The sequence below is a fragment of the Suncus etruscus genome, chromosome 12 (assembly GCF_024139225.1).
Source record: "Suncus etruscus isolate mSunEtr1 chromosome 12, mSunEtr1.pri.cur, whole genome shotgun sequence".
NCBI lineage: Eukaryota > Metazoa > Chordata > Mammalia > Eulipotyphla > Soricidae > Suncus > Suncus etruscus.
This window is the reverse complement of record NC_064859.1, coordinates 2825641-2841923: the sequence shown is the minus strand read 5'-3', so window position 1 is coordinate 2841923 and position 16283 is coordinate 2825641. Positions and strand designations below refer to the sequence as shown.

The 16283-nt window shown below is 40.7% G+C and overlaps 2 non-coding genes across 2 annotated transcripts; one reads left to right on the top strand and one right to left on the bottom strand.

The window, feature by feature from the left end:
- Positions 1-14497: 14497 nt before the first annotated feature.
- LOC126025159 (U6 spliceosomal RNA) lies at positions 14498-14603 on the bottom strand. Its single transcript, XR_007501203.1, has one exon. It is a non-coding gene; the product is annotated as a U6 spliceosomal RNA (small nuclear RNA).
- A 462-nt stretch (positions 14604-15065) lies between these two features.
- LOC126025445 (small nucleolar RNA SNORA51) lies at positions 15066-15198 on the top strand. The gene has a single exon (XR_007501449.1). It is a non-coding gene; the product is annotated as a small nucleolar RNA SNORA51 (small nucleolar RNA).
- Positions 15199-16283: the final 1085 nt, after the last annotated feature.

The following is a 16283-nucleotide window of genomic DNA, read 5'->3' as shown; positions in this document are numbered from 1 at the left end:
TCTCCTGACGGCTGCATAATATTCCATTGTGTATATGTACCACAGTTTCTTTAGCCATTCATCTGTTGAAGGGTATCTTGGCTATTTCCAGAGTCTTGCTATGGTAAATAGTGCTGCAATGAATATAGGTGTAAGGAAGGGACTTTTGTATTGTATTTTTGTGTAACCAGGGTATATTCCTAGGAGTGGTATAGCTGGGTCGAATGGGCAGGGGCGATTTCTGAGTGCAATAGCCAGGGGTAATCCCTGAGTGTCACCGGGTGTGGCCCAAAAACCAAAAAAAAAAAAAGCTTTCTTAAGGAAAAGTTGCCAGACTAAACTTTAGGCTTTGTGCTCACTTGTATACTTAAATTTCAAAGGTCACAGATTAAAAAGGTGAGGTGGGAAAGCCAGATAAATAGAGACAAAAATACCTGTAGTCAGAGGATTGCTGGTAGTGAAGTAGCTCATGCACTTGGCAGGAGGTTCAGGATGAGGGCTTCCTCTGACTTCTCAGAGGGAGGTTACCTGGCCATGTATTCTGGGAGACTGAGGTTCCTTGACAAGAGTTTTAGTACCTGTTTTATGAATAGTCTGGGTAAAGAGTTGTTCTTAGCATTGCATTCATATAAAGAATATGCCACAGCTCTTGTATAGGTTGGTAACCAAATTATTACTGAACTCTTTTCACGGGCCTTTGATTATTGGAACCATGCCTCTTTTGTGTCATGCCTTTAATCACTTGGCAAACAGGAGCTATTGGTCTGTAGACATTCTACAGTTTTCTTCTCAGAATGCTGAGCCAGAGGTTCACTAAGGACAATGTCTCCTGGCCTCTACCCAAAATGATATTTTCCTCAAGTTCCTGGGCATATTCTTCTGTGCACAGAATGACTGAGTGTGCAATAGACACTGGCACACCAACTATCTGTAGAGTACTACCTTGTTCTTCATAAGCTTTTGTGACATTTGAAAAATATGCCATCTATTTAGTAACCAGAAAATATACACCGTCCTCTCAAAGACCTTGGAAAAAACTAAGTGGTCTCAAGATGGTTCCTGGATCTATTGCTCTTTCGTCTGCAGCCTTTCTGACCATTCAGGCTGACTTGGCATCCGGTAGCAGAGAGATCAAGGGGTCAGACATGTAATTTTGGGAATTATAAGCAGTGCCAAATCACAAAACCGCTGAGATCACCAGGGGAGTGGACATATAAAGAGAAGAAATGAAATGGACAGATCAGGGCAGACACTGCAAGACTCCATGGTTGGGAAGAGAGTGAAGGAGACTGAGCAGGTATAGCTAGAGAGGTGGGAAGAGAATAGCACCATTTTTGGTGGTGGGATAGAGGGAAAAAACTTGCTTGGAATTTATTCATCTTTGCTGCTTCATGAAGTGAAATCACAAAAGACCCTCAGAAATTGATCCACTGACTATCTCTTCTTCTGGTCTCTCTGGAATTTTCTACCCCTTCTCAGCCAATGGGAATCTGGACGAAGCTCTAATCATGAGAATTTAAAGCTTCACATTTGGGAATTGCAGTGGTTTGGCACTCACAAAGCTCTGGAATAAAGGCCTCCATCTTTAGAGAAGTTATAAAAAGAGATCATCTGCTATGAGAGCTTCAATTTACATATGGGGAATGAGGTCCATGTTAAGGAATGACTTTTTAAGGTCACACTGCTTTTAGGCTTTACATTTTTTCCTTCTACCTCTGTGCCTGGTAGATTAATACCAATTACTTAAAAAAGTTTACTGGGACAGATATATGTAGATATATGTAGATATCTGTCCCAGTAAGCTTTTTATAAGTAACATATAATATAATATAAATAATGTATATACTTTCCTTTCAGTGCCATTTTATGACTGCAAAATTCTCTTTTGGGGGGGGCAGAGGGATAGCACAGTGGTTGAACATTTGCCTTGTACATAGCTGACTCAGGATGGACCTGGCTTTGATCCCCAGCGTCCAATATGGTCCCCCAACCCAGGTGCGATTTCTGAGCATAGAGCCTAGAATAACCCCTGAGCGTCACTGGGTATGGTCCAAAAACCAAAAAAAAATTCTCTTACTAAACAAATCACTCATATTTCAATGTAACTCAGGTTTTTATAGAAAGGATTAAACCTACCAAAAAATCTGAGGAGGCTCTTATCAATCTTCCTATCCCTTGAAAAGTGAGAGTACATAAGGCCCAGTCACAGACTCACATTCCAAAAATCCTAGACTGGGTCTTCTTGTCCTTGTCTTTGGTCATTTTTGGTGATGTAAACAAAATCTTTTGGCCAGTTTCCCTTGGCTCATTCCTCCTTAGATGGCACTGGCTTTTTCTGCCTTCCTGCCAGTTGTTGCTGTCATTTTTGGAAACATCCCACATTAGACTATACTCATATGATTAGAACTTGCTGGTGTTGAGGATGTTCATTCAAAGTGCCTCACCTACTGGGCCTGGATCCAAAGATAGAAGGGAGCACGCCTCCTCTGTGGGGAATTATAGATTCTTAAGCAGGAACAACGGAGATCCCTTTGGGCTGGCCATCTTCCAGAGCTGTTTTTGAAATTATTCTCTCTAGATGCTACCTAGATTCTCTAGGCACTCAGGCCAGGCCTAGAGTCCAGGGGGAAATAGGGGAATGGTTGGAGGCCTGCCAAGCCTCCCAGCAGCCCCCAAGCTAGGGAGAATGCCATCCGGCATGGGGTGTCCCCTAACCCCAATACCTGGGAAGAGCTGGTCTCCAGTATCAAGGCACTGGAAGCCAGTTATCTGCTGACCCCTCCCTTTGCTCCTCCTTCCTAGAGTAAGGAATGGGGGAGCCTGGGGACCCCTAATAGAGTCCACCTGGAACCCACAGCAGGCCACTCAGGCCAGGCCTAGAGTCCAGGGGGAAATAGGGGAATGGCTGGAGGCCTGCCAAGCCTCCCAGCAACCCCCAAGCTCCTGCTCTGCTCTCTGAAAAGTTTAGCCTGTGGTTGAAAAACTGTCATTTCTTGGCGTGGGGCCTTTTTCACTTACCCCTTGTCTAGATTTCCTACCTCCATGGAAAGATCTATGCTATAAACTATGCTATAAACTTGGAACTCACCAGGATTGGAAACATCAGACATTGATTAAAAATACAGTTATAACAGAGGACCATGAGACTCATCTGGGATTGTGTTCTATTAATTCTCAGTGCCTATATCTTACTCCATACTAATGAAATCAGAACTTCAGGAGGTGGTCACTAGCTTTGTGAAATCTCAGATAATTCCATTTGTACCCAGTTGCACAAGCATGATAAATCTGAGTTTCCCAGTCTTGACGGTATTTTATACTTAATTTGTGATCTTTATGAACTATAGATCTTGATGCACTAAGTCTGAGGTGTAACCTATAATTATAATAAACTCCTAGTTTGTTGCTCATGCTACTGATTGGTGTGGGCACTGGGGTGTTGACAGGGTGAATAGCAAGTCGCCAAAGAATTATAAACAATATGTTGAGATGCTTACTTCTAAGTAGCAAAGAATGAACAGAGGTAGAAAGACCTATGAGAGGCTCAGAAATGGCAGACTCTCTGAAGGGTCCTGAGGGAAAGTCAGATTCTGCTGTCCAGGTCTTTGAGATGCCTTGAACATATGACATAATGTCCTACTTGCCATAATTCCTACAGAATGTAGGTTGATGATGATGGATGTTTTCTTTCATCCTACAATCATAGGACTTTGGTGTCAGAATACTCCAAAATTTCAGTCAAGTTCTACTCCTTCCCATCTTTTCACTGCAGATGAGAACAAGGGGTTGTATAACCCATGTGATGCCTGTCACACAGCCTGCCAGTAGGAACTCAGATCTACAGAGAGCCAAGGTTTTCCTGCCTGGGCTTTGAGCACCTATATCTCCATGTTGCCCCATGGATGGAGATCAGCTCATAGAGAGAGGGATTAAATTTTTCTGAAATCTACTCTGATAGGGAGGGAGCCATGTTATATAGCTTCAGGGATCCACTCTCTCCTAACAATATTTTTTTATATAATTTTTATTTTGATCATAGTGGCTTACATATTGTTGACAATAATATTTTAGGTACATATTTACATAAAATCAGGGGGGCTTCCCATCCCCAAATTGTCCTCCCTAACCCTCCGTTTTTGTCCTACCTCCCATTTCCTCTTCTCTCACCCTAAGGGCGGCTAGAATATGTGGTCCCCTCTGTATCTAACCTACTACTTAGTAGTCTTGCATCAGTTTGGTCTTGATGCCTCCCTTATTTCCCCCTGTAAGTGGGGGCAGGGCTAGCTAGTTCAAGTTACGTGGTTTTGCCTGAAAAAGAGAAAGTAAATAAACTGGGGTAAGGGTCTAATACCCCGAAAATGGGTAGAATCCTTCTAGAGGTTCTCATCATCAATTTGGGAAGTGAATGAGAACAAGAAGGTGAAACACTCCACCAGTACCAAAAGAAGTGTCAAATATCCAGTGAGGACTCCGGTTATATCGATAGGCACCACAAAAAAACAGATTAAAAAAAAAAAAAAAAAAAAAAACACGCCGTGGTCTTGAAATAAGAAACATGGCGTAGCACAAAACGAAAGAAGAGAAAGGAAGAGAGAAAAAAAAATAAGAATAATTGGGGACAACAATTTCAATAATCACATCCAAACAGAGAAATCGACCAAAATAGCTAGGTAAATAAAAATAATAATAACGATAATAAATGAAGGTAAGATATATATATATATATATATATATATATATATATATATATATATATATATAAAATGTCCAAGGTTTTGTGTTTTTTGTATTTTTGTTTTTTTCCCTCCTGCCCTGGCACAGTAAATATTGGGGTCATTCGAAAAGGAATTCACTTGCCCTATGCGATATGGGGTTTCTTCGTCCTTGGAGTATAGTGTCATGGGATCAGCTCTTTGCTCAGGATCATTACTCTCCCGGTGGTGGTTTTTTTTTTTTTTTTTTTTTTTTTGGTGTGTGGAAGACTTCTGCTCTGTCCAGGGTGATACAATCAGAGCTCTGTGTTTAGAGGTCTCAGTATCTGCACAGATTCTGAGGTAGGACTTATGGTGAAGTCAGTCTTTGTGAATCTAGAGGTTCTGTTACCTCAGTGCCATTTTAATCCATCTTCTGTGGTTGGTGGTCTTGGTCTTTGCACTGAACCTAGGATGGCATCTAGAATAGCGTCTTTCTTTGTGCTTCCAGAATCCCCTTTCCGTTACAATTGTCTCTGCCGGACCTTTGGAGCTGGGGATCATGCTTATTGTGCAGGTCTTAGCTCAAGCCCTAGACTGGGGCTTTTTTATTGGTCCCAAGATGTATACAGTCTGGTCGTGGTTCTAGCAGCCAGTCATCTGTAAATCACGATCTTGGCTTTTTGGACCTACCAAAGGGTGCCACGTCTTCTGGTTTTGTCTTGTCGTTAGCTGGTAAGGTAGGCTAAACTGCTCTAAGGTCAAGTTGTTCACATTTTCCTCATTGTCGGGATATCATGTTAGAGCTGGCCCTTGTTGTTGACCCTGCCATATTAAGGCTGTCCCAGATGGAGTTTGTTTCTTGCAGCTGTTGTGAAGAGCTGTGCCGTTTCTATGTCTGGGATCCAGGGTTCAAGGCTGGATGAATGGTATATAATTACCTGAGGTCTAAGTTGATTCCACATGACATATTTTCAAGGTAGGAGATATCCCTGTATTATAAACAACTATGAGTTCCTATCTCTAGTAGATAAGAGCTCTTTTTTTTGTATGTAAGATTTCCCCTTTATTTAGTGTGCCTTTGCATGGGGAAGTGGTGCTCCGTTATATTGTCGGTGTATTTGGGGTGGACAGAGTGGGTAACAGAAATAGATTGCATACCCAAAAACGATAAAAAAAAGAAATAAAAGTATATGTGCCCACAAATGTATGTGTAGGACAAACATTTTAAAAAATTAATTAATTAAATAAATTACAAAAAAAAAATAATAATAAGATAAAATGAGTTAGCGAAGTTTTTAAAGGACCAAAGTGGTGCAACAGACTACTTTACAATTGGGGGAGAACAGGTAAAGAGGTAGTGTATTACAGGTCTTATTCCTATGTTGGAAGTACAGTTTTTCCCATTGTCTTTTGGATTTTTCTTGTGGTGTGTGGGTTTGTGGGCATCTTCCAATCACACCCCCTGACCTTCTTCAGATTGGTAAAAATTTTGTGGCAGGGAGGTCTTGGAAGAGTTCTTGCATTGGGGATACTATTGGACCTAAGTCCAGTTTCAAGAAACAGTCCACGTTAGGGGGAGATGGTAGGGAGGGTCTCGCAGCATGAGTCCACAGGGGAGTTGGCTGTCTTTTCTTGCAGAAGACGAGGTGCGGGTTTGGCTGGGTGTCCCCTCGCCTGGGTGCTGGGTACTGGTTCGTTGGGTGGGAGGTCGATCTTGATGCCTAAAAGATTAAGGGCTGAGGGTGGAGAGTTTTAATATGGTGGGAGACCTGGATGGGATTGAGGGGTGAAGGGATAGTTGGATTTCCAGGGGGGAGAAAGGGGAAGGTATATGGGAGGGGTATGAAGGAAGAGAAAAGAGAAAATATCGAAGAAAGAAAGGGAGAAGAGAAAGGGAAAAAAGTAAAGAGAAGAATAGAAGAGAAAAAAAGAAGAAAAAAAAAGTAGTGAGAAGAACGAAGAGAATTGCAAGGGAATGCTGGTTTGGTTGAATGTGTTCGATGACTAGAACCTGTAGTTTAGGTCTGTACGTCGCAGGTACTGCTTTGGTGGATTGACTGGTCACGTGCTTCAATTCCTAAATGAAGGTTTAACCTAGAGATAAAGTGTATGTTAAAGAGTTTTCGCGTGGCCATCTCGTAGTGCAGGCAAGGTATGGTATCTCGTGTGGTATCCCGAGTTGCCATCTTAGTTTGTCCGCCCTTTGTATCTAAGGGCGCCTGTGACAGAAAAGCTGAGAGGTTATTTAAAATATATTAAGGTAAAGGGATTAAAACGTAGTGTTATGGTATGTTGCCCTTGCAGTCCGTGAATTCCCGTGGTGTTCTATACTTGTGTTCCTGTTAACGATCCCTAAGGGATTATTGTGGGCCTTTGTTGTAGGAGTCTGATTACATACCTGTTCTCTCTATGTTGCTGTTTCTGTTTTCTTTGTGGTATAATGTGCTGTCAAGAGTTTGCGTTGTTCGTTTTTCATGTATTTTGGACACTGCTTCCACGTATATGTTGACTATTACAGTGTTCGGAGTTTCTACCCTGTTGAACCCTGTTATATGATTGTTAGGTATTAGTTGTGTGTAAAATGTATGTTCTAGGTATTTCAGAATAGTGCTACCATTCTGTGTTTATCTTTTGTCTTCTGACTTACTTAGTTTAATATAATATGATCTAGGTCCATCCACGTTGCTGCAAAGTCTGTGATTGTATCATTTCTAACTGCCATGTAGTATTCCATTGTGTATATGTACCACATCTTAATGATCCATTCATCCGTTGTTGGACATCTAGGTTGGTTCCAAGATTTGGCTATTATACTGAGTGCTGCGATAAATAGTGGGGTGCATATGTATTTTGGAATGAATGTCTTTCCATCTTGTGGGTATATGCCTAGGAGAGCAATTGCTGGGTCAAATGGCAGCTCAATTCTGAGTTCTTTGAGCACTCTCCAGACTTTCTTCCATAGGTGTTGGACTAGGGGGCATTCCCACCAGCAGTGGATGAGAGTTCCTTTCATACCGCATCCCCGCCAGCAAAGGTTGTTTCCATTATTTTTGATGTGAGCCATCCTCACTGGTGTAAGGTGGTATCTCATTGTTGTCTTGATTTGGATCTTCCTGATGATGAGTGAAGGTGAGCATGTTTTCATGTGTTTGTTGGCCATCCTTCTGTCTTCCTCAGAGAAGTGTCTATTCATTTCTTCTCCCCATTTTTTTATAGCTTTGTTTGGTTTTGGGGGGCTCAGCTTTCTAAGTGCTTTGTATGTTCTAGATATCAGCCCTTTATCTGATATGTCGAGTGAAAAGATTTTTTCCCATTCTGTTAGCTGTCTTCTTGCATTAAGTAGGGTTTCTTTTGCCATGCAAAAGCTTTTTAGTTTGATGTAGTCCCATTTGTTTATGTTTGATGCTAGCGTTCTTGCCATTGGTGCTCCATTCTCAAAGACCTTTTTTGATATATAGGTCTTCTAGTGTTCTGCCTATTTTATTCTCGATAAACTTTATGGATTCGGGTCTGATTTCAAGGTCTTTGATCCATTTTGAGTTGACTTTTGTATATGGAGTAAGGTATGGGTTGATTTTCACTTTCGTACATGTGGTTTTCCAGTTGTACCAACACCATTTGTTGAATAGGCTTTCTTTGTTCCATTTCAGATTTTTGCCTCTTTTATCAAATATTAGTTGGCTATATACCTGGGGGTTTATGTCTGGGAATTCTGTTCTGACCCACTGGTCTGAGGTCCTGTCTCTGTTCCAGTACCATGCTGTTTTGATTACTATGGCTTTATAGTATAGTTTCAAGTTAGGTAAGGAGATGCCTCCCAGCTTCTTGTTTTTCAGTATTTGTTTGGATATCCTGGGTCTTTTGTGGTTCCAGATGAATTTTGTGAATGATTGTTCTAATTCTTTAAAGAATTGTGTCTGGATTTGGATAGGGATTGCATTAAATCTATATAGGAGTTTGGGTAGGATAGTCATTTTGATTATGTTAATTCTACCTATCCATGAGCATGGGATGTTCTTCCATTTCTTTAGATCGTCTTCAATTTCTTTCTGAAGTGTTTTGAAGTTTCCCTGGTATAGGTCTCTCACTTCTCTTGTAAGGTTGATTCTTAGATACTTGATATTTTTTGAAACTATCTTAAATGGAATTGTATTTTTAATCTCTCTCCTCAACTTCATTGTTTGTATATAGAAACGCTACTGTCTTTTGTGTATTGACTTTGTAACCAGCCACTTTGCTGTATTGTTTCTAGGAGTTTTACTGTGGACTCTTTAGGGTTTTCGATGTATATCATCATATCGTCGGCAAATAGAGATAGCTTGTGTTCCTCTTTCCGTATTTGAATACCTTTGATTCCCTTCTCTTGTCGAATTGCTATTGCTAGAACTTCTAAGGTTATATTGAATAAGAGTGGAGAGAGTGGACAGCCTTGCCTAGTTCCTGATCTTAGTGGGAATGCTTCTAGTTTCTCACCTTTGAGTATAATGTTGGCTGTAGGCTTATCATATATAGCTGTAACTATCTTGAGGAAGGTTCCTTCTAACCCTATTTTGCTGAGTGTCTTTAACATGAAAGGATGTTGGATTTTGTCGAACGCCTTCTCTGCATCGATTGATATGATCATGTGGTTTTTGTCTTTTATGTTGTTGATGTGGTGTATAATGTTGATTGATTTGCGTATGTTGAACCAACCTTGCATTCCTGGGATGAATCCCACTTGATCGTGATGTATGATCTTTTTGATGAAGTGCTGGATTCGGTTTGCTAAGATTTTGTTAAGTATCTTTCCATCTATGTTCATTAGTGAGATTGGTCTGTAGTTTTCTTTTTTGGTAGTGTCTTTGCCTTCTTTGGGAATGAGTGTGATATTAGCCTCATAAAAGGAGTTGGGGAGGATTCCTGTTTTTTCTATGGTTTGGAAGAGCCTATGGAAAAGTGGTAGTAAGTCTTCTTGAAATGTTTGATAGAATTCACCTGTAAATCCATCTGGGCCTGGGCTTTTGTTCTTAGGGAGTTTTTTAATTACATCTTCAATTTCCTCTGAGGTGATTGGTCTGTTTAGGATTTCTAGATCTTCCTTTTCCAGTCTTGGAAGAGGGTGTTTGTCCAAGAATCTGTCGATTTCCACTGGGTTCTCTAGCCTAGTTGAGTATAGTTGTTCATAATATGATCTCATGATATGTTGTATTTCTTGGGGTTCTGTTGTAATCTCGCCCCTTTCATTTGTGATCCTACTGATTAGGGTGTTTTCCCTCTTTTTTTTTTTGGTGAGTTTTGCCAATGGTTTGTCTATCTTGTTTATTTTTTCGAAAAACCAACTCCTGGTCTCATTGATTTTTTGTATTGTTTTCTTAGTTTCGATGTTGTTTATTTCTGCTCTGGTTTTTATTATTTCTTGCCTTCTGGTTGTGGTTGGATTTCTCTGTTGCTGTTGTTCCAATTCTTTGAGGTGATCTTTTAAACTGTTGGTTTTGTTATTTTCCTGTTTCTTGACATAGGCCTGTATTGCAATGAGTTTCCCCCTAATTATTGCTTTTGCTGTGTCCCATAAGTTTTGACATGTTGTCTCTTCATTGTCATTTGTCTCAAGGAATCTTTTTATTTCTTCCTTGAGTTATTCTTTGATCCAGCTGTTGTTCCTAACAATATTTTAAATGAATTAATTAGGTTCTATGATTCTGAAGTGGCCTGCCTAATCTTTATATTTCTAGATCCTGAGCTGTCCCTTCTTCATTAATTGAAGATGGAAAGAAACACCATCCCCCGACTAACCCCCAGGAAAAATTAGTATGGCTTTTCCTCTTTGAATGTCTTTGAAAAATTCTGTAATAGTGGCTCAGGGAGAGCCCTGAGCACAGGTCAGCCCCTAACACTTACCTCCCATCAAGGGTCTTACTTTTTACTTACTTCTAAACAAGGTAAGGCAAGTCAGGCAGTGGTAGTGGTGGAAGAAACGGGAGGTGACACTGCCTGCCAAGAGCATATGGAGCTGAGCTGACTAGTTTGACTCCAGGAGTACACTTTTTTCTATGAATGGTCCAGTGATTTGTTATAGTCCAGGATGGTGTTGAGCACATACTGATGGCACCTTGCCAGGCCTTGGAGAGCCAGAGATGTTCAGATTCTACACTCTGCCTTTGAGAAGCTTATGTGCCCTAGAAGAGGGAGGATCTGTACACATGTATGGGACATGTGTACAGTGTTGGAATAAGGCTGTCCCTGGACACAAATGTTAAGCTTGCAGAAGCCATTGGTCCCCTCTCTTCTTAGGTTTCTTGTCTTATTTACTTTATCACTCATATTTCCTCCCTGTCTCACTCTCCCTCCTTTCTTACCTTGAATCCTGATGCAGAGGGTGGTGTTGGGCTTTAGACATTTCCACTAAAATGCAGATATGCTGACTCTTGTGATGGTGGGCTTTCATTGTCCCTTTACCAAAGAGGTCAGGTGGGCTTTAACTGGGAAGAGAAGATGCCACAGCTTCACATTCTCTCAGTCATTGCCACCAAGGGACCTGATACAAAGATCCCAGCCAGAGTGTAGTTGGAGGCAAGAGTGAAAGGCCTGGTTTGCTTAATACAGAAGTTTCACATTGAAAATAAAAAACTCAGGCATGTGAGCTGTCAGCCATCATAGAGTTACAGAACAAGTTAAGGATTATTGTCAGCCCTCAAGAAAAAAGTGAGGAACAACACTAAATGTAAACAAGTAGAAAAATCAGTGCTAGTTATGACCCAGAGCCCTGGAGTGGGGTGCCGGTATACACACTTACAGCCTTACCTTCTCTCCTTGGTCCTTAGCCCGCTGGGTTCCAAGTGATTTTTCCATAAATGGTGCTTTCTTGTTTGAGGACATTAGTGCCAGGATGAACACAGTCACTGCAGGCCCCAGGCTCTGTGTTGAGACTTGGCATGAGCTCTGATAGAAAAGTCTGATGTTATCGCCTACCTAAAGTTGCTGTCAGTTTAGCTCTTGTGCTATAGAAGCCCTCTTTCAGATCCAGGCTGGGCCAAAGGACATGTTCCAAGAATGCTTTTTATATGAGTTGGAACTATGCTCTTAAGAGAATGGATGCACAGTTGGTGGGTAGTGGTAGGAATCTAGAGGCAGATTGGGATTCAGGAAGAGACACGAGGAAGGGGAACCACAGTGGGCTTTAGAATTTCACAAAAAAAACCCAAGAGTTTTTGTAAAAGGAACAAGGTAGGTAGATTGGTTAGTACTAGCCCCCCATGTCATTGAGACATTCTGGAGGGCAGATTTGGGTAACAGTGAATGTACCCCCTTCGGCATATCTTCAGCACACCTTCTGTCCTGCAAAGACTCTGCTCACTGGCTTACCAAACTGCCAGAAGTGACCCCTGAGCACAGACCCAGGAGTAAGCCCTGAGTACTATTGGTTGTGGTCAAAAAACACAAGTGAAAGTGAATTTAACTGGAATCACAGGGGCTAAGAAGCAGGACTTCCTCACACTCATTTCTCAGGCTTTTCTGCAGTATATATATATATATTGGTTTTTGGGCCACACCCGGTAACGCTCAGGGGTTACTCCTGGCTATGTGCTCAGAAGTCGCTCCTGGCTTGGGGGACCATATGGGACACCGGGGGATCGAACCGCGGTCCGTCCAAGGCTAGCGCAGGCAAGGCAGGCACCTTACCTCTTGCGCCACCGCCTGGCCCCTTCTGCAGTATATTGTCAGGAGGTAGGATACGTCACTATCAGCTTCCGAGAAGTAGAGGTTAAAGATGAGCTTCCTCAATTGATGAGTCGTCTGATGAGCTATGGAATAAGAAACAGCTAAGTGAGAAGTGTGTGAGCACAACTCTGCAAAGAGTCTCTATTATTCAGGCTATTGAGACAAGGCCTGAAGAGGTAACCACAAAGTGGTTCTGGCCAAATTCCTATTCCTAGGCCCTTGCCCATGTTCCTTTTTCTAGCTCTAAAGCTCACTTCCTTTTCTGTACTTGGGTTTGAGGATGTTAAACAAATTCTGTTTCTTTCTCTTTTCTGCCACTGCCCCTTCTCTTACCTGCTGTGCCTCACCCACATCCTTTCCTTGATCTATCATGTTCGATAGTTGGCAAATATTCTGATTGCTTCCCTTTCCTCGGGGTCTTTCCTTTAAAACCAAGGGATAAATTGCATATCTTCAGAAAAAAACTAGCAATTTTTCTCACATCATAAAGTGTATTTGAAAGCAACTTATTTTGCAGCCCACAAAACTTTTAGTTTTGAATAATGAGAATTATATTCATGTTCACAAAAGCATTTGAAAAATATCCTGAAATTTCTCCAAATTTTTTTACTGGTTTGTTTCTTGAGTTCATGAACTTGTCATCATTAGAATCTTCATGTCTACTTGTGAGTGTACCAACCATTACGTGATATAAAAATAAGAGTAAGTTTATCAACTGCAAGCATATTTGAAACCCAATCATCAAGCAATTATTTGATCTGTTATCACAAAATAGCCTAACAGCCAGTTTCTGGCAAAGGACACTGACAAAATTATGAAGTATCCTAATCTAGGATGATTGGTGACCTTACAGAAATGGGTGAAAAGTAGGAAGCTTGGACTAACACACACATAATAGAGGATACACACATACACACATGAAAAAGGATATGAAAAGAAAGAGGAAAGGAAACCACCTAGAAGGTACCTTGCTCTGGTAGCTTCTTGGCCTCAGACTTCTGGTGTTCCATCTGTGAGGTGATGCATTTCAGTCTTCTTGGCAGCCCAGTCTGTAATGTTCTGTGAAGGCAGCTCTGCTCAATGAATACAGAAGGAATTGACTTTTGTTTCTGTCAACACTGGTGCTCTTGATACTGAGCAGTCAAACTTCCTTGGAAACTTTGAAGTCTGGTATTGGCTAGTGATCAAGTGATCAATGCCTGTATTTATGTGGAGACAGGAAATCTAGGATGGCTAGGAAGGGAATTGTTCCATATGTTTTAAAACCCATTTATGGTTCCAGGTTCTGTGTATGATGAAAATGGCCTGTCATTCTTTGGATTTAGAATGCATTTTTCTTTGATTTGGGCTATGTCTTGGTCAGATTATAGCCCTCTCCTATATCTAAACTACACCGAGGACTCACACCCCTGCTGGCTCCCATAGCCGAATCATCATGAGCCTTTAGGATTTTATCTAAGTCAAGAAATTATTGAAATATGCAGTCTGGGTGTTCCTACAGGGCTAGCTGTCCGAGACTGGGTGTTCTTGCATGTGGCTGAGAGTTATATATCTGATATCAGGTGGCATTCATTCAGCTCAAGCTTGGCTCCTTCCACCAGGACTTGGGCTTAAGCTAGTTTTCTTGGTAGCACTTTTGAAAGAATATTTCTTAGAATTTTGAAAGGGTGGGAGTTGGGGGATGAAAGCCCAAACCATGCATGAAACACTTTTTGAGGGGAGGTTAAGCCACATTCAGTGGTGCTCAGAGACTACTCCTGGCTTTATGCTTAGCCACTCCTGATGGTGCTTAGGTTGCCATATGCAGTGCCAGGAATTGAATTCTGGCCAGATTCATGCAAGGCAGCCTTTGTACTATCTGGACCCTGATAATGACTCTTGAACTAAAAGAAGGAGAGACTAAGTATGTTAAACAAATTTGGTATTAGGGCACAGTAACAATAACATGGTCTCTTCGTCCTGTGGAACAGATGTTCTTAGGTGACAACTAACAAGTAAGCACAGAAAGAGCTCTGCTTCCTAAATGGGGGCTCCATCCTACACACAAAAGACTAAAAGGTGGCTCTGAGTCTACTGAATTTAGAATCAATAGCATCTTGCCCTTTTTTTTTTTTTCTTTTTTCTTTTTAAATATGAAACGCTTCACAAATTGCGTGTCATCCTTGCGCAGGGGCCATGCTAATCTTCTCTATGTGGTTCCAATTTTAGTATATGTGCTGCCGGAGAGAGCACTTGGCCTTTTCTTTTTAACAGCACCTTGATTTAGTGATATTTTTTTTTGGGGGGGTACAAAAGCCAATTATTTTTATACACATAAAACCTCAACATTCCCTCTCTCTACTGCTTCCTCAAGTTTACTTAGGATCTTCCATTACCTGTTCATAACCTACATCTTTCTGCCTTGAGTTTCAGATATGGGGTTCAGGACCTTGAGTTCCAAATGACCTAACTACCTAACTATGCCTCCTGTCAGTGTTTCCCAGGTATTAACACTGACACACACAAAAAAGCCTGTCTAGAGTACAGGCTAGTGTGGGGTGGGGAGGACAGACACTTGGGATATTGGTCATGGGAATGTTGCACTGGTGAAGGATTTTTTAAATATATATATATATATATATATATATATATATATATATATATATATAGATAAATATACATATATATTAAAATAAAAAAGAAAAGAAAAGATAAGTTCTCTCAATGCTTACCACAGGCTGTGTTCTTTACACTGACTGTATAGAAAGAGGAGGTACAGTAAATGCACCCCATATACACCTCAACCCAGGCCATTTGCCTGGTCTGTATTGTGAATTGGGGGATAAAAGAACACTGACACAAAATTCTGGAGACCCTCTAAGTTGGAGATTTTGTGGTTTGTGTTTCAGCTTCAGACATTCTGGATCTAGAATGTGATTTTTTTTAATTTAATAAAAATTTTAATTTAATAAAAATCATAATGGCTTACATATCTTTTACAGTAGTATTTTAGGTTTATATTAACATTGAATCAGGGGAATACCCATCACCAAATTTGTCTTCCCCCAATCCCAGTTCCCTTTCTGCAACCCATATACCCCACCATCACCCCCCAGGCTGCTAGAGTAGGTGGACCCCTCTTTGTCTAGCTTACTATTAGTGGTCATATATCTGTTTGGTCCTGGTACCCTCCTTTGTTTCCCCCTCTATTTAAGAGGCAGAGCTAGATAAATCGAGTTATGTGGTTTTGTTTGAAGGAAAGAAAAACAATAGTGGGGTACAAAATAAGAAAAAATAAAAAAAAGAAGTCAAATACTTTGAAAATTGGTGGAGACCTTCTATAGGCTTTCAACCTCAGTTTGAGAGAGGACATGAAAAAGGTAATTGAAACACCACAACAATACAGAAAGAAATACCAAATTAAATATCCAGTGAGCACTACAGCAATAAAGACAAGCACCACACAATAGTCTTGGTCTGAAATCAAATCATGCTGGAGTGCAAAAAAAAAAAGAGAAAGATAAGATAAAATAAAATAAAATAAAATTGGAGATATCAACTTCAATATTTACACCAAAATAAAGATGTCAAAAAATCAATCAATCAATCAATAAATGTGTGGAAAGATGATTATTTTGTGTTTTTTTTTCTTTTCCCCCCTGCATAGGCACATTAAGTATTGGGAATATTATAGAGGGAATTCCCTTGGCCTAGGAGTTACAGGGCTTCTCCACCCTAGAATGTGAAGTTTTAAGAGAATTCCTCTGTGATTTTGATGCGAGAAATCAGAAATCATACCTTAATAACCCCAGCTACACAGTTTCCTGTTCCACTGAGGGAACTTTTCTGAAAATGTAATTGAAGGTTTTGGAATTCTTATTAAGTTACTAGCTAATTTGAAGCTGCTCAAAACACTGTACATCTGATTTCAAA